Genomic DNA, 22,292 nt, shown 5'->3' on the forward strand with positions numbered 1-22,292 from the left:
AAAACATTGCAAGATAGCTACCGATGAACACCAGTTGTTTGAAACGGCTTTGGCCGCTACAATAAAGGATTTAGATTTGGCTTTTCAACTAAAAGAGGAGCAAAAAATCCCCCTCAAATCGTTCCTTTGCAAGAACTGGATAGTTCTAGATGGTCACACCGTGAATTGTTGTGATTGGTCGTAGCGTTATCCAACTGCGTGCAGTGAGAGTTTCAAATGCATGCTTGGTGCCGCCCCTCGAATTGGGCCATTTTCATTACTCGTGGCCAGACCCTTAATCTGAAAGATTCCAGGGTCTGGTTTACCAGGCTACTCCATCTTAACAATCGGTGGCAAATAGCCTACGCCTATGGCAAGCGATTTTAACATTTTCCCGCTAGACTGGATATGTATTGCAGATATCTGTAATTCAGTTTTGCCTAGTCAAAACGAACATTTTAGATATCCGCAATTGAATTCTTCCTATCCATAATTGTCATTTCAGATATCCACAAAGACATTCTTCCTAGGACAAATGACGCCACATTTGCCATTCATTTCTATGGGGTTTATCATTACGGATATCTACAATTCAGTTGCAGATATCCACTATGTGAATTACGGATATCTGCAATTGAATTGTAGATATCTGTAATTCCAGTTAGAGATATCTACAATTTGATTCTGACTAGTCATAACTCCAGTTGAAGATATCTTTAATTCACTTCAATTCAAGATATTTACATGTTCCTTTTCAGATATCTTGAATTAAGTTTTGACTAGGCGAAATGACATTGTAGATATCTGTAAATGGAATTTTGACTAGTCAAAATGACGTTGTAGATATCTCAAACTGGAGTTAGGGATAGTCATAATTTGATTGTAGATATCTATTATCAAGTTATAGATATCTTGAATGAGTTTTGATTAGAGATATCTGAAATTGGAGATATCTATAACTTTCATTCTGCCTAGTCAAAATGTAATTATAGATATCTTGAATTAGAGTTTTGACTAGGCGAAATGACGTTAGACCCAGATAGCAAAGGGGCGTTGAGGGGCGTTGAATCCACGTTTGTTTGAAGCGGCGGAGGTTGATTCAACGTGGATTCCACGCCCCTTTGCTATCAGGGGAGATATCTGTATTGCTATGCAAATTAGGCCCGCATCCCACTTTAGGCGGGAGAAGACCGTGTTGTTGTTCAAATCATAAAATCACATAATTAATTTAATGCTGCAGCCTATGCAAGACAGGAGCTGGCCTCAAGAATTGATGATTCAATGTTGCTTTGATTTTTTCGATTACAGCCAACACCATTATGAATGGAATTTCCTGTAGCTGGTGCTGGTGCATTTAGTAGCCTAGGCCTACTAATTTATGTAGGCTACGACATTACAGCCAGCTTATTCTTCTTCCATTCATAGAAATACAGGCATGCAAACTCCTCACCTTTCGGCGAAATTCGCCGTTTTGAATCCAAAATGACTGACTTACGTGGTTTGTGCAGAACCGATGAGAAAATATTTAAGGGTGGGGGGGTAGGGGGGTCAACGTGAGCTGAGTTTACTATTGTGCAGACGCAAACACATCTTGGTGTTGCCAGAGCGCCAACATTTCAGCAACGAATGTTAGGCTATGTGCCTAACATTTAATTATTCACATTAGCCTTTGCTATACTGATCTTGCTCAGAGACAAAATCAGTGTTGATTGACATGTCTTTAAACGTTCAGTGACCTGATCTGAAGTAGCCTGTGCCTATAGGGTAGGCTACAGTTTAACATGTAGTGTGAACACTTCACACAACACAACTTTATTGGTTGATTAAACAAACTAACTAGCACAATGCCACAATCTAGGCTGCAGGATAACACTTGTTATGAAACAGTGTGCCCTCCACAACACACCCACCCCCCTCTTCCCCAACATTATAAATCAATTGCACCATATTGCTAGCATAGTAATGTTATACACCATTTGAAAGCTTGGACACTTGGGAATCCATATATGACATCCTTTTTCATGTACAATCTGTATAGTGCTTTACATTATCAGATTAATCTTACTATGTCTCAATTAAATTGTATCAAATTGCCCTCCTCCCCCTCCGGTGCTTCCCTACCTTCTAGCTGCAGTGTGTATCCTTATCAATAAGATTGATGCAGCAAATTGGGTATTGAAATAGTCACAGGAATCCATATTTTTATCCATTGTTTTATCCAATATTTGTTGTGCAGATGTATAATCCATCTTATCCACACAAATTTGTCTAGTCTACCCTATTTTATATAATATTAGTCTGAAATAGTGTGTGTCTCAAGCAAGTTTCACCTGGTTTGGTTCAACAAATATTCAAACTTATCATCTTTATTCTAATACTATGCCTACTATGTCTTCATGTCCAATAGGCCTGAAATCTTCAGAAATGTCTGAACTTCAGGCAGAGAAAAAAGAAAGACAACTCATGTAGATTGCTTAGGAGGAGAGGAGGGCCATGCTGAAGCATGCTGCCAAACAGTGCAACGGGCCCAGTGTTTCCTCTATGTTGATTTGGTAGTGGCGGCCCCCCACGGTTTAATTTTCTTCCCCCACGGTATCAGAAATGGGGCAGACGTACAATAGTCGCAGTTGCCTTTCAAAATTCATTGTGCAGACCTGTTGTAGATTCTCCAAATATACAGCTCAATCACAACTGAAAATAATGCCTCATTGTGTGTGAATACAGGTGAATACATATAATTGTTTGTGTTGCAGCAAAGTTTCAGCTGTCAGTTCCGTAGGCCGGGGGGGTTGGTTCGGACAGGCCTGCCCCCACTGCTTAAAAAAATCCTAGAGGAAACACTGGGGCCCCTCACACTTAAGGAGAAATAGGAGAAGACACTTTTTTTATATTCACTTATTTTTATCATACATATGATATTTTTGGCCACAACAATTTTTTTAGTGATTTTATAGTTTGTTTTCTTTGTTAATCTCTGGTTTTGGGCCATTTCATACTCCGTGGAAGCTATGCACTATTGTCACTTCGCGTACTCCGTGGAAGCTATGCACTATTGTCACTTCGCGTGCCCTTCTCACCTTTTTCACCCCTGACCAGTTTGCATGCCTGGAAATAAGGAAATAAGCCCACTTTTTCTTCGATTATGTTGGGGAGGGGAAATTAGCTGACAATGTCTAAGTAGATGGGCTCTAGCCTAGAAATCTAGACGGGCTCTGCTACGGAACAGAGCAACGTCTTGCACAATAATTTGCACTAGTCATAATGACGTTTGAGATATCTTCACCTTTCATTCTGCCTAGTCAAAACTGAATTAAAGATATCTGCAATTGCCATTTAAGATGTGTGACGAGTTGAATGTTGTTTTCAATGACGTGAGGACAGATATCTGTAATTCAGTTTTGCCTAGTGAAAACTAAATTACAGATATCTCTATCTGACGTTTCGACTAGTCACAATTACTTTACAGATATCTTGAATGACAATTCCAACTATCCAAAATGTAATTGCGACTAGTCAGAAAGACGTTGTTGATATCTACAATGTTAATTCCAGATAGTCAAACTTAGCAGATAAATGATAAAATCGCTTGCCATATACGCCTGAATAATATACTTTGTCCAAATCGTAGTACAAACAAACAGTGTAATATAAAAGTTTCTCATGCTCGGAGTTGGCATGAGGGATCTGCCTCTAGCCTAGGCTAGGCCCATGTTAGGCTATCGCTCGGGCCCGCATTAGCCTACACAATGCTTTTGTATGTAACATTATCTCCAGAGACAGTTGATGAAGATAAACTATCTTTGTTATCTCTATGCTTTAAAATCCTAAAAATATGTACTCTCGTGATAGTCCTTAATTAAAGCGAGGATCAACATAGCTTAGGCTACTTGACAAGACGTATTTGCTTTCCCAACCCCCATCCATCGTGTCGATGCCGAGACAAACACTTCATAGCTGTCAACCCTCCCGTTTTTTCCGGGTTTCTCACGTATTTTAACTTTTTTCCCGCAGTCTTCCCGTTTTAATATTTTCCCGTAAAATATCCCGTATTTTAACAATCTCATAACATTAGATCTACCATAAACTGCATGACGGGCCATTCATATTTTTTCTTTAAAATAACCAAATGCATTTGTTCAACTTTATGAAGAAGAATTACGCACTAGGCTACTTGGAACGAACACATTTTGTTTGCGCAGGAGAGAATGACAGCGCACAGGGGCATCGATTACAGAACTTTAGCCTTGTTAGGGCTGTATAAAGTTGACGAAATTAATATAGGCTGTTGTTAGGCGTAAGTAAAGTAGGCTACTTTGTTGTATTGTTTAGCTGACCAATGCACGACCTTGCAATTGCAATTACAGTTTAGCTATAAAACCCATCGCGTTGAAGAGCCGATTCAACCATTTACTATCCAATGTTGATAAACTTACCGATCATATTTACTAGATTCGTCATAGCAGAAATGTTCCACTGCGTTTTTCCAAAACGGAGACGACAACTTCAGTTTCACTTTCGCTAGGGGAGGAGACGTGACGCACAGTAGGCTACCGTTACAGTCCAGCCTCGCCTCGCCGGGGTAAAATCATGAGTGGCGGGGTCTGCTTTGGGTAGTGGGAACGATCAAAAGCCAACATACATGGAAGCGACTTAAGGCCGATACCCCTGAGACATTATTATATGGGAGGATTCCATGCTGATCTGAAATCGACATCGGGCAGATTAATGTGTGCTGTCTGGGAGTCTATGAAGGTATATTGGGTGCAAAAGTGGCAAGCACATTTAACTGCAGATTTTGCATGTGCACACTAAAGTCGTAAATGTGTAACAGTAAAGTTGAAGTTGTACATATTTTTTTATATCTTGTTAACACAAAATAGGGGCTACGGGTTCACAAATCCTTTTTACAGGTACACAAATCCTATCCTGTGAGTCACAACTTTCAAGAGTCATGCACTCGACACTTGTGCTCCAAACGTTGCAGCGCAGTTGGTGCGAAACACATTTGCACATCCGTGTTTCATAATGTGAGAACATGCACAACATTCGTGCATGTGTAAACCCAAATGTGAACTAATGCATCCGAAGTTGTGCATCTGTGAAATAATTTCTCATTAATAAAATTCTACAGATCGCTTTGATTTTCTTGCACGACTACAAGTCAATTGATACAAGTGCTCGAATCTGCTTCTACGAGTGACGAGTGACTTTTGCTCCTGGCTAGGTGATATAATAGGAGCAAAAAGATGTGTATGTGTGCACGTCGAGCGAATCGATCGAGAAAACAAGGCGGCCGGATCTGGATCCAGGATCGCGCTCAGACAAACCATGCGCTGCAACGTTTGGAGCAAAAGTGTCGAGTGCATGACTCATGAAAGTTGTGACTCACAGGATAGGATTTGTGTACCTGTAAAAAGGATTTGTGAACCCGTAGCCCCTATTTTGTGTTAACAAGATATAAAAAAATATGTACAACTTTAGTTGTACATGCAAAATCTGCAGTTAAATGTGCTCGCCACTTTTGCACCCAATATACCTTCATAGGCAGGGTGCGATTTGTAGGGGGGGATGGTGAGGATTTCCTACCCTCTGGTTTTCCTATCCCTACCTCTGCTAAATTATTTTTATCGTCGGGGGGGGACGACATTTATCCCCCTCTGCCCCTCATATTGATTAATGCTACTTTATATAAGTTAAGCGCTGCAACGTGAGAACAGTCTAGTAGGCTAGCCTACATAATAATCTGACATCAGAAACGCAGCGTCACCGTCAGCACTAATGCTGCTGACACAGTGGCTGCGTGATAACTTAATTTGGCCTTGATCGTGCAGGACATTTCAGAATGTCGAGTGTGTAATCCATCATAAATGGCTAGGTTCAATGGAAAAGTTAGCTGGACAAATGAAAGAAAACGAGAAGGATTCAGTGCAGCATAATAATGTTTTAGAACCTTCAAAATTAGAAAACTGATGCAACTGAGATGGAGGACAACTGCACGTAGAGTAGAACGTAGGCCCATTGTCCGAAGGAACTTAGATTAAATGAGGAGATATTTGCTGAATGTCACTAAAAGTGTTACAGAAATTGCTTGGCATCGCTTATTCAATGGCTCCCTACCGAAACACATGTCGTTTGCGGAGGACGAACGAGAAAGCACTCGTTTGATAAATCAGCCAGTAGTAGACAAATAACTTTTAGAAATAATCTATACTGCAAAAAAACGAATGTTGGTGGTTATTTAAACTATCTAGCGGGTGTTTTAACAGCTGCAAGAAATAGAAGCTTCATGGTCTTTATGTTCTGGTTCGTAAATTATTTTCATAAAACTTCAAGTTGCCCTATAACTTTACTCTCCAAACTCTTCACTGCACTGTAGGCAATTAACTGACAGTATGATAGGCTATTTATTTTCTGTAGGCTACAATAAACACATTTATTTTTTCAACTTTTGCAATATTACGCACTTGGCTACTGAACGCAAATCAGCAGGAGAGAGAATGCACGTAGCCTACGCAGCGTGTAGCGCAATGTGTAGGCTATATGCACTCTAAAAAATGTTGGGTTAAAAATAACCCAAATATAACCCAGCCGCTGGTTAACTATTGGACCAACACCACATTGAGTTATCCTAACCCAATGGTCTGGGTACATTATTAAACCCAGCAGGTTGGGTATGATTCTAACCCAAAACGCTGGGATATATCAACACAACGTTAGTTAAATTGACACAATAGACTGGGTAAAGGTAACCAATGTGCTGGGTTATAACTATATAAATGTTGAGTAAAATTCACACAGTATACTGGGTATAGATTCAACCCAAACCACTGGGTTATATCAACAGAACTGTTAGTTAAAATGACCAGTTGTTGGGTTTTCCAAACCCAGTATTTGGGTTGCATTGAGAGAAAATGGGCAACAAATATCCATGCAATGAAATAAAACAGTTCGACATCATTATTTATTTGACAGTTTACTTTATTTTTGAATGGATAGCCTACTCTAAAAGCAGCAGCATCAGCATGTGATAAGTTACTTCCATGAAGACAGCTAGATTCCGCGGTCCATTTGGGGGTCAGCCCTGTCAATCAAAGAAAGAAAAAGAATGAATTAATCACTGCTATTTACAGAACTTTATATCAAGACTTTCACGAACCATTATCAGTGAATGATGTTGACAAACATTAAAAATCCCCCAGGAGACTAAATACTAGCGCAACACACTCGGAAACAACCACCTCATGAAGTCGTTTAACAGCAGACTGACAAACACGTTCAGTAATGTTAACGTTAGTGGCAATGATACTGTGGTGAACTGAGGTCTGGAGATAATGAGAGAGCGGTGTTTGATGCCTAATTGCCCTAATTGGACTCACCTGGGTAGGAGACAATATGAGCATGCAGGTGAGCAACGTGCGAGAGAGAGTCCGAGATTGATCTGGAGCGTCCAGGCGGAACGCTGGGGGAGCGTTGGTCAAAACCGGGTACGAATTGTGCTGGTCGCGGTCAGTAGGATCGCCGCCAGTGAAGATAGCTGTAGGGGGGGAGGAAACCTTAGTATAGGCCGTTGTTAAAACCTAGACCAACGCCGCGACTGGCGGGCGAGTTGGACTACTGGACTCGTGAGCCCCTGCACGAACTCCACAGAACTTACATATTGGAATTACATACTGGAATTACATACTGGAACTTACATACTGGAACTTACACACTGGGATTTACATACTGGAACCTCGCTGGCCACCTGAAGGTTCGATTCGCTGTCCATTGCCATCAGGCCCCAGGGGAGGGTCTCGGGGAGCAGGGAAGTCTCCCTTTTAATAACTAATTTGACTTTCCTGTATCTGTGTCTGCTTTTATATTTGAAAGTCAGGTAACTCTATTGCAATGTAACTTAGTATTGACGGGGGGTGCGGGGAACCTTTTATTGTGAACACTGGAACGGTGTGCGGTGATACCCGAATGGAGATGTTTTCCTCTTTGTGGTGTTTATGAATTGCTGTGCTTATTTATTGACTTGCTGTTTTGCACGGATTGCGAGTGAGGATCCCCAAATCCTCTGTCAGTGGGTTAGTTATTATATCCGGAGCTGCCTGGCTGTGCCTGAGAAATTAATAAAGCTACTTTTGTACTGTCCGTGGTGGTGTGGGGTCTACTCATTCTCTGAGTTGTCTACTTGGGGAAGGGACAAAGGGGGTCGCTAGAGGGGGACCTTTTCCTACCCAGTAGAATCGTTACACTGGTGGCAGCGGTGGGATCATGTCTGACTCAGAGAGCGTAGAACCCCCACCATCGGTACCACCAGGCAGTAATCCAGCAACACGAACATCTCGCCCAGTGTTCATGCCTGAGACTTTCACGGGTACTAGCCGGGAGTGGTCCGACTTTGAAGTGGCCGCTGAGGTGAATGGGTGGGATGACGCTTTAAAAATGAAGTTTATGTCCCTCCTGTTGTCGGGCCGCGCTAGAGAGCTGTATTCAGGGTTACATTCCACCGCCCGTAATAACTATGCGAGTTTAAAAGAAGCACTGGGTAGATGCTTTGAACCGTGCAATAGCGAAGACTGGAATAGGGCTAACTTTTTGTCTCGCAGACGCTTACCAAACGAGTCAGCCCGAGATTTTGGTACGGCTTTGCGCCGTCTCATTTATAAAGCTTACCCTTTGGCAGATAATGTCACTCGTGATATGTTCGCCCGAGATCACTTTGTTGAACATGTGGGGAGTGCCGATTTGAGAATACACCTCCGTAGTCAAAAACCTAACACATTGGAAGAGGCCATTAATATAGCGGCTGAGTTGGAATTGATAAAGAGCTTGGAAATGTCCCAAATCGGTCATGATACCAGGGTGCGAGCTGTGGTTGAAAAATCGCCTAGCGATAAACAAATGGAGCTTTTGCTGGGAGTGGTAGAGGGTTTAAGACAAGAAGTTAAAACTCTTCAGCATAGTGTGGCATCTCTGCAGGCCCCTGTGAGCAATAGAGTGACGCGAAATCGCAATGATGACTTGGGGAGGCGTGGCCAGAATAACATACCTGAACGCGAAACAGCAGCACGGGAGAGGGATGCGTGCTGGGAGTGCGGGTGCACTAGGCACCTGCGTCGTAATTGCCCCTACTTGCAGGGAAACTAGAAGGGGTGGGTGTAATGGGCCAAATGCCCGCCCCTTTCTGCAGATCTGCAAGACTGGCCTACAATCATCTGGATAGCCCAGGAGTCTACCTCAATGCAAAAATAGGTGGGTGTTTAGCGCATATTTTGGTAGATACGGGGGCGCAAGCCTCTATTATCCCTAAGCACAGGTGGTTACAGATAACAAAGGGGATGGGGGAGTTAACAGGGTATCAGGGGACAGCCTCAGCTGCAAATGGGAGTGATATGTGTGTAGTGGGGAGGTGGCAAACTATCTGTCAATTCGACTCGTTGGCTCTGGTCGTGGAGTTTTTAGTGGCTGATGTGTCGACTGAGATCTTGCTGGGGATTGATTTCCTGACAAAATATGGGGTTGTAGTCGATCTGGCTAATAAATGCTGCTGTTTGATGGGGAAGAAATTGCCACTGATATCTTTGAATGAGGCTAGTCAGCCAAAATTAGTGACTGTACAGACTGATACTGTGGTGGGACCACGCTCGGAAGCAATTATTTCAGGGGCGGTAGAGGGACTCTTGGCAGGCCGGGCCGTTGGGCTGCTGGAGCCGTCTGATTCCCTGTCCTCCCATTGTGATTTGATGGTGGCACGGGTGGTTTGTAGAGCTCAGCAGGGGAGGGTACCAGTGAGGGTTATAAATGTGACTGAGGAGCCTTGTATTTTGAAGAAGGGTATGAAGGTGGGCACTATGTATACCGATGTAACTATAGAAGACCATACCGTACCAGCGAATAATGGTTGGTCTGTGGAGACTCTCTTTTCAAAGCTTGGGCTGGCGGAAAAAGACCTCTCTCCAGCAGAGTTAAAATCCGTGCGAGAGTTGCTCCAGCGTCATAGTGGGGTTTTTAGCCAAAACGATAACGATTTGGGGAGGACTCATAGGACGCAGCATCAGATCGATACTGGGAATGCTAGACCAATTAAAATGCCCCCGCGCCGGGTACCCCTACACTTACAACAGGAGGTCTCGGATCATATCAAACGGATGCTTGATAATGACATCATACGCCCTTCATGTAGTCCCTGGGCTGCCCCAGTAGTCCCGGTCAGAAAAAAGGACGGTAGTCTGCGCTTCTGCGTAGACTACCGTAAATTGAATGAAGTCACAGTGAAGGATGCTTACCCTCTGCCGAGGATCGACGATGCGTTGGACAGTCTGGCAAATGCTCAATGGTTTTCCACCCTCGACCTTGCCAGTGGCTACTGGCAGGTCGAGGTTGACCCTTGCGATAAACCAAAGACGGCGTTTATTACTAGACAGGGGTTATTTGAGTTTAATGTGCTGAGTTTTGGCCTCTGCAACTCACCCAGCACGTTCCAGCGTTTGATGGACTTGGTGCTGGCTGATTTGCAGTGGTCAACATGTTTAGTCTATTTGGACGATATTATTTGTTTTGGCCGAACATTTGACGAACAGCTGCGCAGACTGGATGAGGTTCTCTTAAAGTTGGGTCAAGCTAATTTAAAGGTGAAGCCTGGTAAATGCAATTTATTTGCGACAGAGGTACGCTATCTGGGACATGTTATTTCAGCTCAGGGGATTATGGCTGACCCCTCGAAAGTGGAGGCCGTGAGGAGCTGGCCGGTTCCAAAAACTCAAACAGAAATTAAAAGTTTTCTTGGTTTGGCGTCTTACTATCGCCGCTTCATTAAGGACTTTGCACAGATAGCTAGACCATTACATCAACTTACTGAAAAGGGAAGAAAGTACAAGTGGGACCATTCGTGTGAAGAGGCTTTCCGACAATTAAAAACAAGTCTGATTACTGCCCCAGTCTTAGCATATCCAGATCCCCAAAAACCCTTTATTTTGGATACAGACGCAAGTGATTTTGGTATTGGGGCAGTGTTGTCGCAGGAAGGGGATGGGGGTATGGAGAGGGTAGTGGGATATGCCAGTAGAGCACTAACTAAAGAGGAGAGAAAATATGCGGCCACAAAAAAAGAGTTGTTGAGCATGGTGTTTTTTACTAAACATTTTAAACATTATCTACTAGGTAAAGAATTTATTTTACGTACTGACCATAGCTCACTAAGATGGCTACATAATTTCCAGGGCCTTGAAGGGCAATTAGCTCGATGGGTGGAGCAGCTGGCAGCGTTTCACTATAAAATCATACACCGGCCTGGCAAATTACACACCAATGCGGATGCGTTGTCCCGCAGGCCCTTACCTTTATCTGAGACCGTTACTATGACAAGTCTTCCTGGTGGTTCTTTAGTGAAACAGATTTGTACGGAGAACATTTGTACAGTTAGAGTGGAGGCTCAGACCCAGACAGGGGGTGTAGGGCTGAGTCCAGGGGATGAACTGACTCAAGCGCAGAAGGATGACCCGGAAATCACTTTAATTATTAAATTAAAATCGGATCCGCAGGGAGGGGTCGATGTGGGGCAGCGTCACCCCGAGCTGCAGAAATATCTGACTGTATGGGATCAACTTCAAGTTATTGACCCAACAGTTTAAACCCAGCGTTTGGGTTGAGAAAATAACCCAGCATTTTTTAGAGTGTGGTTACCAACTAACACTGTTAGCCAATTCACTAACTTAAGACTTCAGTGCCATCATATACAACGTTTTTTTACACAACAAATACAGAAAGGATGGAGGCAGCAAAAGTAGAGAAGTCATTTCAGATGGGGCAAGAACAAGATGAATATGCTTGTCAAAACGTAGTCCTACCCTGCATTAGAGGAGCTGATCATTATACCAAGCACACTCGCTGTTTAAAGTCATACACCACGGTAAACTAAAACTAAAATGTTACAAAGGTGGCAAAATAATATAGGGTATTATTAGCCATGACATTACTAGGCTATGAATCGTTCGTTTTGGGGGGGGTTACAACCTTATTCAAAATCATCCCCCCCTCTGGTTTTTACACAAATCGCACCCTGTTCATAGGAGTCCAGCCTCCACTCCACATGCAAAACACGACAGCGTAATGATTCGAGATAGATGGATAGATAGATAGCCTACTTTATTGATCCCCAAGGGGAAATTCAAGAAACTCTCCAGGGACATAGCCTACAGCAGGGGTATTCAATTAATCTTCTTATCCAGTTACGGAAAATTTCCTCAAGCAAAGGTCCGGAGCATCATAATTGTTTAACGTGCGTGTTTAGGCTATGTATGTGTATGTATGTATAATAATAGGATGGATGGATGGAGCCTAGTTGTAGATAGATAGATAGATAGATAGATAGATATTTTATTGATCCCCAAGGGGAAATTCAAGAAATAGAAGATTGTAGGCCTAGGCCTAATGTTTAATGTGAAATAAAATAAGTAGCCTAAAAGGCAACATTCGAAATGAGGAGAAATAAGAGTAGCCTAATTGGGGAGAAAAACTGAGTAGCCTTGGCTATTTTTAAGATCTTAACGTGAACTTAAAATAAAATTTGAGCTGAGACAAGGATGGATATTCCACAGCTGGTTCCTTGAACCCATTAATCAGCAAGTTTAATTTATTTTTTTTATGTTGACCCGAAATCCTGGAAACCCAGGAATATCACGTTGTTGGGCAGTGAATGCATGTAGGCTTAACTAGATTGTGGTGGATCAATCATTGCCTTCTTAAATCGTAAAATATTCTGTGGTCTCAGTTCACTGTTGAATGGGCCTAGCCTACCCTATGCTTGCTCAAAATATATGCTTTGTCTAGTAGAGGTGCTTCAAATTGGCGCTTAAAATCGCCTGTCTCAAAATATATAGAAGAGGTCCAGGGCAATTCCGCGCAAAACTGTCACATCCATATTTAGTTGGCGTTACGGACGTGCCAGTTTTGCGTGGTATTGCCCCCGTATCGTTATATAAAGCTCTGTTCTCGCTGTCAAGCTTTCTCCTATTTGAGCAATCGATGATTTGAAAATAACTTACTTATCGTTAACTTCTCCTCTCCTCGCTCGTTTCAGGCTATCAGTCTCTCCATATAGGCAGGGCCGGGTCGGCCCGAGGCATAAGCGAACTAAGCGGCTGCTTGGGGCCCCCTGGCCACCAGGGTGCCCCCAATCGAGTTTCTTTCTTTTTTTTACATAATAAATAACGTAAACAAGTGACATCAATGAATGAATAAATGAAACAATTAATAATTCAAAACAAGAAAATTCTGATTTCATGATCAATATGTCTGCCTACCTCTACTGTGTCTGCCAGCCTTTGAGTCACGCGCATAAACTAGACACCTCGGGTGCATAGACAATTCGTGCAGACACCACATCAAGTTCAAAAATCGGAAGAGACGGTAATGTTAAGAAAAGTCACAAAAAAGGACGTATCCCTCTGGTGCCGAAAACAGAAAGAAGAAAATGACAGAGGAGGACAAAAATCGAGCAAGATACAGGTATGTTTGCATGATTATTTATAGTATGTTTTGTGCTTGAGGTAGCTAGCTAACGTTAGCTGTCATGATCTAATATAAGCCATCACCAGAGCTAAATCCCCGCCATCAACAGAGAAATGTCTCCCATTAATATATATTTATCTAGGTGTATTTCAGATGTCAAGGATATTGGGATTGTTTTGGATGTTCAATCAAGCATGTACCCTAGCCATAGGTGGCTTATGTTGTAAATTAAAGTTAGCTAGCTGACTGAAGTGGACATTAGCACTACAGTAGCTACATGAAAACGTAGCTGAAGGCACATTTACCACAGAGGGATTGTTTCTGATTTCACACCTGAAAGTGTTGATAGTTTATTACTGTTCTATAATATGTGACATAGTGGTAAGTCTGATAGCAACAGCAGGCTAAGCCCAGGCTCCCAGTCCCAACCCAACCCACTGACTAGCGCGACTCTGGGCATCGGTAACGTTCCAGCTTCATACGCAAAGATGGAACAGTACGTGCGCTCTGCTCTAAGATCTTTGGAGAGAGATGGTAGTGTTTGAGAAAATATACCATGTTGGGTGGGGAGACTTCTGTGATGGAAATAGACTTACATTTGATTAAGATAGTGGCAAGTGATGTAGCGGTGCTACCCTAATATTTAGGCTGCAGTAGATCACCATGTTAAGCGTTCACCACTGCAATTAAGTATACTTTTGATTATGCCTCATTTGCCAATAGAATATGAATTGTTACATGTGGAATTGCTTGTTGATGAGTGTAGGTAATGATAGCAAAATAAACTCATTCTGCTTGATCAAATATGCACTTATGCAATATTTTTTTTTTTCAGAGACACTGTTGAAGTACTTTGGAGCACATCTCTACCACTAACCTAACTCTACCTCATCAAGTGTCTGCCTCCATGGCTGATGACACAGAAGGTGAGGTTTTCTTGATGGCAAATGGTTATAATGGTAAAATTGGTTTTATTTTGTAGTTGAAGATTGCTCATTTAATGCACATTTGTTCTGCAAATCTGTTGAAAAACAAGTCATTAAACTGATGTACTTGTTTACAACAAATACAAATGCTGTTGTATTTTGTTATTTGTCAATTCAACTTCAGTAAACCACCCTTAGTGCTTCACTTTGAATATGAATGTTTCAAATAAATCTGTGATTTTAGTACCCTCTAAGATTAAAAGGTGACAGGGTTGGTGTAAATAACAACTAATACATTGGTTTGCCAAGCACATGGGGCCAGAAGTCTATTGTGAAGCCCCAAAACATTTTTGGCATGTGAGCAAGGATGGATTACTAAATGAGCCTACCGAGTCCTTATGCATCTGTGTCCAGGGGGACAGTAGTTCATAATCAGTCACTGTATTAATACATAACCTCACTGTATTAATTTATAATATGACATTATAGTGTGAAGTTGTCAATTATCTCCAAGCACAGGTGACTGCGTTGTGGGAGGGGGCCCCCAAATCAAATTCTGCTTAGGGCCCCCAAAAGGCTCGGGCCGGCACTGATAGTAGGCTACTTTACTCACTGACTCGACTTTATCAGAATTCACAGATTTCACTGGCTGAGTAGCAGCAAGCGAAATGATGGTTCCTGAAGCTCCTGAAGTAAATGCTGCTATCCTAACGAAACATTTAGCGCAGCTTTGAAATCTTACGTGAAAATCTAAATTAGGCTATTATGGTCTGGGTCCGGATAGGATCACGTCACGGTCCGGACTCGGACCGCGGTCCGCCATTTGGTGATGGCTGGCCTACAGGAAAAGAACTATGACACCTATTACAGGGTGTCTACAGGTATAAGTTAAATTTAAGACTTTTTAAGACCTTTTAATACCACTTCTAAGTGAAATTTAAGACCAAACTTACGATGGAGAAGTGAAAATATACAGTACTCTTTCCAGGTTCACACACTGATGTCTGTTGAAAATGAACAGTAGGCCTATGGTAAAATGACAATAATCGGTTTTCACTTATTTGACCTGAGCCCTGGTCATGGCAGACTTTGGGGTCATAGGGCACACCAAGATGAACCCACCCCCCAGTCTAAGGATGGGTCCATAAATCTATCTACTGTATACATAAAAATATGATGATTATCATTATCACAATTATTATATATCCTTATTATTGTTATGCTATATTGTTATACATGCACTTTGAAGCAGTCAAAGTTTGTGAAAAATGCACATCAGAGGACCGCTTTAATGTAAAATATAATTGCAATAGTTTAATTGCTTTACTCTGCATGTTTGCATGATGCTTGCATGAGAAAAAGTACTTCCCAAAACAACAGCAATTAGGCCTATATGGGTGCCATTGTTCTGGGATGCTCCCTAATGCAAGCAGCATACACTAGTAGGCAAATGGAGAAAATATTTAGGCTACATGCTTTTTAACGAAATTTCATTTGAATGTCTGAATGTAAAGATTCTGGAAACACAATACCAGGTTTTGTGTATGGTAAACAGCAGATAGATGTAAATCACTGATTTGGAGATCTTTATTAAACAGGAAGAATAATTAGTCTACAATAGCCACTTTATATTCAAATCTGACCATACAATGCTCAATGCTAAACTAGACAGTGTATTATCCAGTCTCTGCTCCGTTTTTGTGGAAGTTGCAAGAATCAAGTTCGTTCGTTTAAATGTCGTTACCTCGTAGCCGCCCAACGGGTTGAAGCGGAGCTTTGCTTTACCAACGTTATCGATTGGTTTAGTTTCTCGTGCACACGTAGACCTATGCATTAAATGAAGGCTCATACCACACGCACATAATTGTATGACCATGTTTGATGACATCAAATTATCAAATATTTCTTCCTGATTGCCGAAAAGTTTGTTTTCTTGTTTTGTGTCGGTCCGCGGTTCCTTGATCAATTGCATTAGCAGACTAGTGACAGAAGAACCGGGCATAATTACTGTAGAATCCTGATGTAGGCCTAAGTGGCTATTAACCAGTGTTGCCAACTATTTCAAATGGAAAGTAGCTAAAGCCAGCTCCAAAAGTCGCTAAATGTCGCTAGATGACATCACACACTAATTTGCATATCAATTACGTCACCATGTCTGACCCCCCCCCCCCCCCCCCCAAAAAAACGATGATGGCCCTTTAATTAGGGTAATTGATACACTTTACACTTCTGTACATCTTGTCATAGTATACACCAGAATGACCATTAAGTGGCTGAAAATCAGTAATTTCCAACCTATTCCCAACTGCTGCATTTGCTTTGCACTGCTTGAAGTCTGATTATAACTTCACCATAGGCTACACACAATTTAACCTTACGACAATGGCTATATTTTGGATTTATTTAGTTAATGTCACTGGGACAGACCGATAGAATTTGTTCCCCCTCAGCTGACAGTATGTCCTGCATTGACAACATTGAGGCTACATAGCCTAAACGAATGCTTTAGGTTTTTCTAACTTGTATGCTCGATTTTGAACTAGCTGCTTGTGAATGAAGTTGTAGCCTACTTTCCTTTGTTTTACGGTGCTGGAAAGCGTGTCCCTGTCATCATGTCATTGCTCTCGTCTCGTTGACTCTGGTTGTAGGCTAATCTCACCCGAAGTTGCTGCATCTTCCAATAACGTTGTCTGAGCTGTTAGATCTATATAACATCTACTTCCGTGGATAACATGGGCTGATACTACAATAGGCCAGTCATTACTTTTATAATCATGGGGCAACGCTTAGGGCGAACTCGATGTAGGCTAATTCACAAACGAAACAGGCATGAGACTCTTACACAGCACAGCCGAACTCACTGCTCACTCAGAAGAGTAAAAAGGGATGTTACATGCCATCACATCAGAGTCTCAAAAAGTCTCTAAGAACGGCAGAAAAAGTAGCTAGATTTGTCGCTAGTCGCTTTTTACAAAAAAAGTCGCTTGGGGGGTCTGAAATGTCGCTAAATATGGCGACAAAGTCGCTAAGTTGGCAACACTGCTATCAACCATTGGAGGTAGCTTACGCCTATATTGCCGTTAGGCCTACAGTACTTCACATCATTAAAAGCTGCACAAAAATGGGCTCTGACCTAACCATAGACAACGCAGCGCACACCGAGAATATTCAACCTGGCAGAACAGATTGCCTGCATTTTCGCGGTGGCATGACTAAAAAAATATTTAAGACCCATCCAATCTGAATTTAAGACAATTTACAGGGTTTCTGCAGGGTTTAGTCAGTCAAATTTAAGACTTTTTAAGACCTTTTTATGACCATTATGATATAAATTTATGACCTACACGAATTCTGAAAAATAACTTCAGTCGTTAAAATTCCTTTCAAAAATCTTCTTTTTTTATTGACTTTCATTGACAGCATTTCCCATTGTGGAAAAGTTCACTAATCAATTATTCAGACCCAAATATATCAGCTACAGAAATGAGATGCGGTAAGGAGACAATACCTGGCTACATCAGAACACCGGCAGTGAAGCTTTGAAGTTCGCGCAGGCAGTGTTGCCAACTATTTCAAATGAAAAGTAGCTAAAGCCAGCTCTAAAAGTCGCTAAATGACGTCACGTGCTAATTTGCATATTAATTACGTCAGCACGTCGTTCCCCCCCCAAAAAAAGAGAGAAAAAAAACGGTGATGGCCCTTTAATTCCCTTTTACTCCTGTTTGCTTTTCTCCTACTCATATAGGCAACTTTAAGAGCCTAGTTTAAATATATTTGATTTAATATACTTGTATTTTTATTGATAGGCTACAGAAAGTGTACCCTATCATCTAGAGCAGTGGTTTTCAAAGTGGGGGCCCCCTGAGGGGGTGCCAGGGGGGCTTCAGCAAGTTGGAAGGAAAAATAAAAGCAACAAATAAATACATTTGAAAAGTTAAAAATATACCTATTACTATGAGGATTGTTATACAATGGCATTATAATAATGTGGTTTTTCTAACATGTATGTTAGATTTTTAACTATCTGCTTTGCTTGTGAATGAAGTTGTAGCCTACTTCCTTTGTTCAATTGTTGAACGATGCTGGCAAGCATGTCCCTGTTTCCCTGTCATCATGTCATTGCTCTTGTCTCTTGTTGTAATTTCACCCGAAGTGGCTGCACCTTCCAATGAGCGTTGTCTGAGCTTAGATCTATAGAACATCTACTTCCTTGTAATAATGGGCTGATAGGCCTAGGCCAGTCATTCCTTTTATAATCTAAGGCAACGCTTTGGGCAAATTCGCGATGTAATTCACTAACGAAACAGGCATGAGAGGGGAGATTTTCTGACGTTTCAACAACGAAACAGAGTTTGCCATCTTTGCGAGAAGATTTTTCTCACGCTTTGAGTTGCTGCTGCAGTCAGCCTGGGCAAACCGAAGGATAACGCAAAGAGCAAACAAAAGTCGCCAGACACACGAAAAAGTCGCCAGATTTGTTGTCAGTCGCTTGATACACTTTTCAGTAAATCTAGCGACAAAGTCGCTGAATTGGCAACACTGCGCGCAGGTTTCTGTGAAAGTCCTTCCCGACAAGTCTGTTTCCTGCACTGCCGCATGGACTTAGTAGTTCTGGAACGCGACGTTACCACCCAGATTCCTCAGACAGAACTACAATAGGCGAAACGAATGAATCCCGCCACCAGCGTATTTTCTCGGGGGAAACGCGACGGTAGAACAATGAATAAACGAACATATCAATTTAAGACGTGGCTAAATGTAATTTATGACCTTGTACGGGAAATCCGGTTGTTTTTATGACTTTTTATGGCCTAAAATTCTCATTATTAAATTTAAGACGTTTTATGACTTTTTATGACTCCGCGGAAACCCTGATTTAATACTTTTTTAAGCCTTATTTTTAGGAAAAGTGATTTAAGACTTTTTAAGGACCCGCGGCCACCCTGTATTACGATGTCAAAATGCACCAACCCGCACAGCGCTGGGCCAAGGGTTGCCATGCACTGGATTTCCCGGGATTGTTCTCTTTTTTGAGTGACTGTCCCGGATAAATAATAATATTTCCCGGGACACGAATTGTCCCATTTTTTGGTGAAAATCAACTTCTGATTATAATTTCTGCTTGTTTCAAATGGTTTTGTTCTTGGTTGTGTTTATCGTACATCAAATCCCGTGTAGCCTACGTACACAGACATAAAATGCTTTTGATTGGCAGCAAAAATAGAGTTTACATTATTACCTAGCAACTGCCGCGCAACCACAGACCCAGACTCCACTTTGTAGTCGCCTGTCCTGTCCTAGTTGCTCTGTAGGCTAATATAACAGCAGCAGGGAAAGGAGTCCAACGCGAGTGGATGTGTTTTCGTCAACGACTGAAGAAACTATATGAAATGTTTCAACATTGTAGTCACCACGCGCATTACGCACAAGCACACCAAGGGACAGAGGGTGTACCAAAATGTAAATAGCTTTACTGCTAACTGCTTTTCTCTCTTCGAGAATGTTTACGATGTCAAAATGCACCAACTTCGTGATACACATGATCATGCAGCAGCATCTAACTTGAACGTTACTTAATTAATTGGATAATTGGTTCCGGATAATTAATAATATTTCCCGGAACTCTAATTGGGAACGAATCTTCAGTGCGCTCCAGAGAGAGAGAGATAAACTGGCAGGTTCCAGGTGTCTTTGTTGATATCCCCTTTTAATAGGCCTATTTGAAACTTGTAACTGCTTGTAACAACTTAATGTTATGCATAGTATTGTTAATTTTGTGTTATCAATGTGGCACAAACAAACAAGGCTATAGCTATATATATTGTAGCCGTATATTTTATGGCTTTGTTTATTTTATATTTTAATGTCAATTTTGTATTTTGTTTATGCGCCCTTGTGGATGTCTTGGAAATGATGGATATGCTGTTATGAGATTGGTTCCGGGGAATGTATCCAGGGGGAAGATAATTAGGGGGAACGTTAAGTTCGAGTCAGAGCAGAGTTAGGAGTGTGCTGGCTGGTTGTACTTGTCCCGTAAAATAAAGCTCCTGAAAGTTAAACTTCACACCTGTAACCCGTCTTCCTTCCACGCCTCAACGAGACTGGATAGTTAACCAGGTAGTACTCTAAAAATTAGGGTTACAATATATATTGTAACGTTTAATGCACACGACACCAAGCGTTGTTCAATGTCAGCTTTAATGGCTTGAGAACGAGGGCAGAGACACAGACACAGATCACGATGCACACAGGGCAGGTCAAGCAATCACACACACTACACCAACAGGGGAGGTCCAGCCCCCCACACCAAAAGGAACACACATGAGGGATAACTAAAAGGGAAACATGTTACGATAAAGACACCAACTTTACACTTATAACTTAGGAAAATAACGACATAAACCCCCCGATTGTTCGCTCTCGTGTCCCAGCATGCTTTTCGCAGGAGAACGCTAACACAGTCTTTTTGCGCCAACGCTACAATATATATAAGATTGATATCTGAATTTGGCCCCTCAATCATACTCCATGGGCTATGTTAGTCCTGATATCTCAATCATACTCCATGGGCTATGTTAGTCACCCCATATATCTCAATCATACTCCATGGGCTATGTTATTCCCCCCTGATATCAAAATCATACTCCATGGGCTATGTTAGTCACCCCTGATATCTCAATCATACTCCATGGGCTTTGTTATTCACCCCTGATATCTGGCCCCTCAATCATACTCCATGGGCTATATTTTTCATTTGTTCAGTTATACTTAATATTCATGACAAGTTAAATTTAAAGAGATGATGGTGGGCCACAAGTGGATACCACCAGCGGTCCGCTATCAGCCAATCTGATCTTGCTATCTGGGCTGTCACGAGGAGGCCATGCACTAGGCCACTGCACGAGACTGTAACCCCCCCCCCCCCCCGGGCGCACGAACGGGTGACTGAGGCCTAGTCCACACATACCAAACCGATCTTTTTTTCCTCCGTCTTCCCTGGAACCGTATCAAGAATATTTGCGTCCAAACGGATCCATCTCAACACGACTCAACACGTTACTTCATACCCCAGGCCTACAGTCTTTACAGAAATTGACAAAAATTTGCGCTTTACAAACAGACAGAATAGGCTACGACGAAATGGCTAGTGCAAGGAAACCAGAATTGTTTGTGTGGACTGATGGTGAACTGTCAACTGTAGTCAACTGTAAAACTAATAAACTTTATTTTACGGTTTGTGAAGGGTGCAGTCCTGTCCTTTATTTGGCTAAAGCAGGTAGGCCTACTAATCACCTTTACTTTCTTTGGTTGTAGGATAGTCCGTGATTCACATTAGTTTTGGCTATCACCGCAATAGGCTACTAAACGCAAAGCTTACCCAAGTTCTAGGCTATTCTGTCGCCACATTTATAATATTGCTATAAAACCTTCGGTAGTAACAGTCAATACTTTTGCCTGCATCAAATCGCGCATTCGCATTCAGTGTGCTACCATCGGCTTAACGTGAGTTCTAAGCGTCTTTGTATGCTTATATCTGATTTCACTCGACTGTGAATGCATGTATATATGTTGTAAGACATGTAAAATAAATGAATGACACTGGCACTACGCACAAATTAATGTAGCCTAAACGTACACCGCACTTTCTTAATAACTTAAGTTCTCTCGCGTCACTGACAGTAGCTAGAATGCATAAAAAAAAACACCGGGAAAAACAGTGTTCAGTCCACCAAGTCATAAGCTATCGGCGCTGCGCAGCACCAGTTGTGATATTTATCTTACGGAGTGTAATCGTAGGTAATGTCATGTATGAAAACTAGTATTGTTAGGCAATACTATAAGTGCAAGTCCAGGGCAGCTGAGGTGGCGATGACATCATCGATACGCAAG

The 22,292-nt window shown here is 41.9% G+C and overlaps 1 protein-coding gene and 1 long non-coding RNA gene across 2 annotated transcripts in view; both read right to left on the reverse strand.

Moving 5' to 3' along the window:
* LOC143103456 (uncharacterized) overlaps positions 1–4,481 on the reverse strand; it is a 47,566-nt gene extending 43,085 nt beyond the window's left edge. The window contains exon 1 of the long non-coding RNA XR_012982824.1: positions 4,413–4,481. This is a non-coding gene — a long non-coding RNA (uncharacterized LOC143103456). The remainder of the gene's footprint in view (positions 1–4,412) is intronic.
* The window catches only part of LOC143103447 (NACHT, LRR and PYD domains-containing protein 3-like), a 136,687-nt gene that overhangs the window by 48,019 nt on the left and 66,376 nt on the right, over positions 1–22,292 (reverse strand). The gene's annotated exons all lie outside the window — the stretch shown is intronic.

The sequence above is a fragment of the Alosa pseudoharengus genome, unplaced genomic scaffold, assembly GCF_046254945.1.
Source record: "Alosa pseudoharengus isolate Yale_2024_CS ecotype anadromous, Long Island Sound unplaced genomic scaffold, YU_APseudo_1.1 YU_APseudo_1.1_scf_42, whole genome shotgun sequence".
NCBI classification, from domain to species: domain Eukaryota; kingdom Metazoa; phylum Chordata; class Actinopteri; order Clupeiformes; family Clupeidae; genus Alosa; species Alosa pseudoharengus.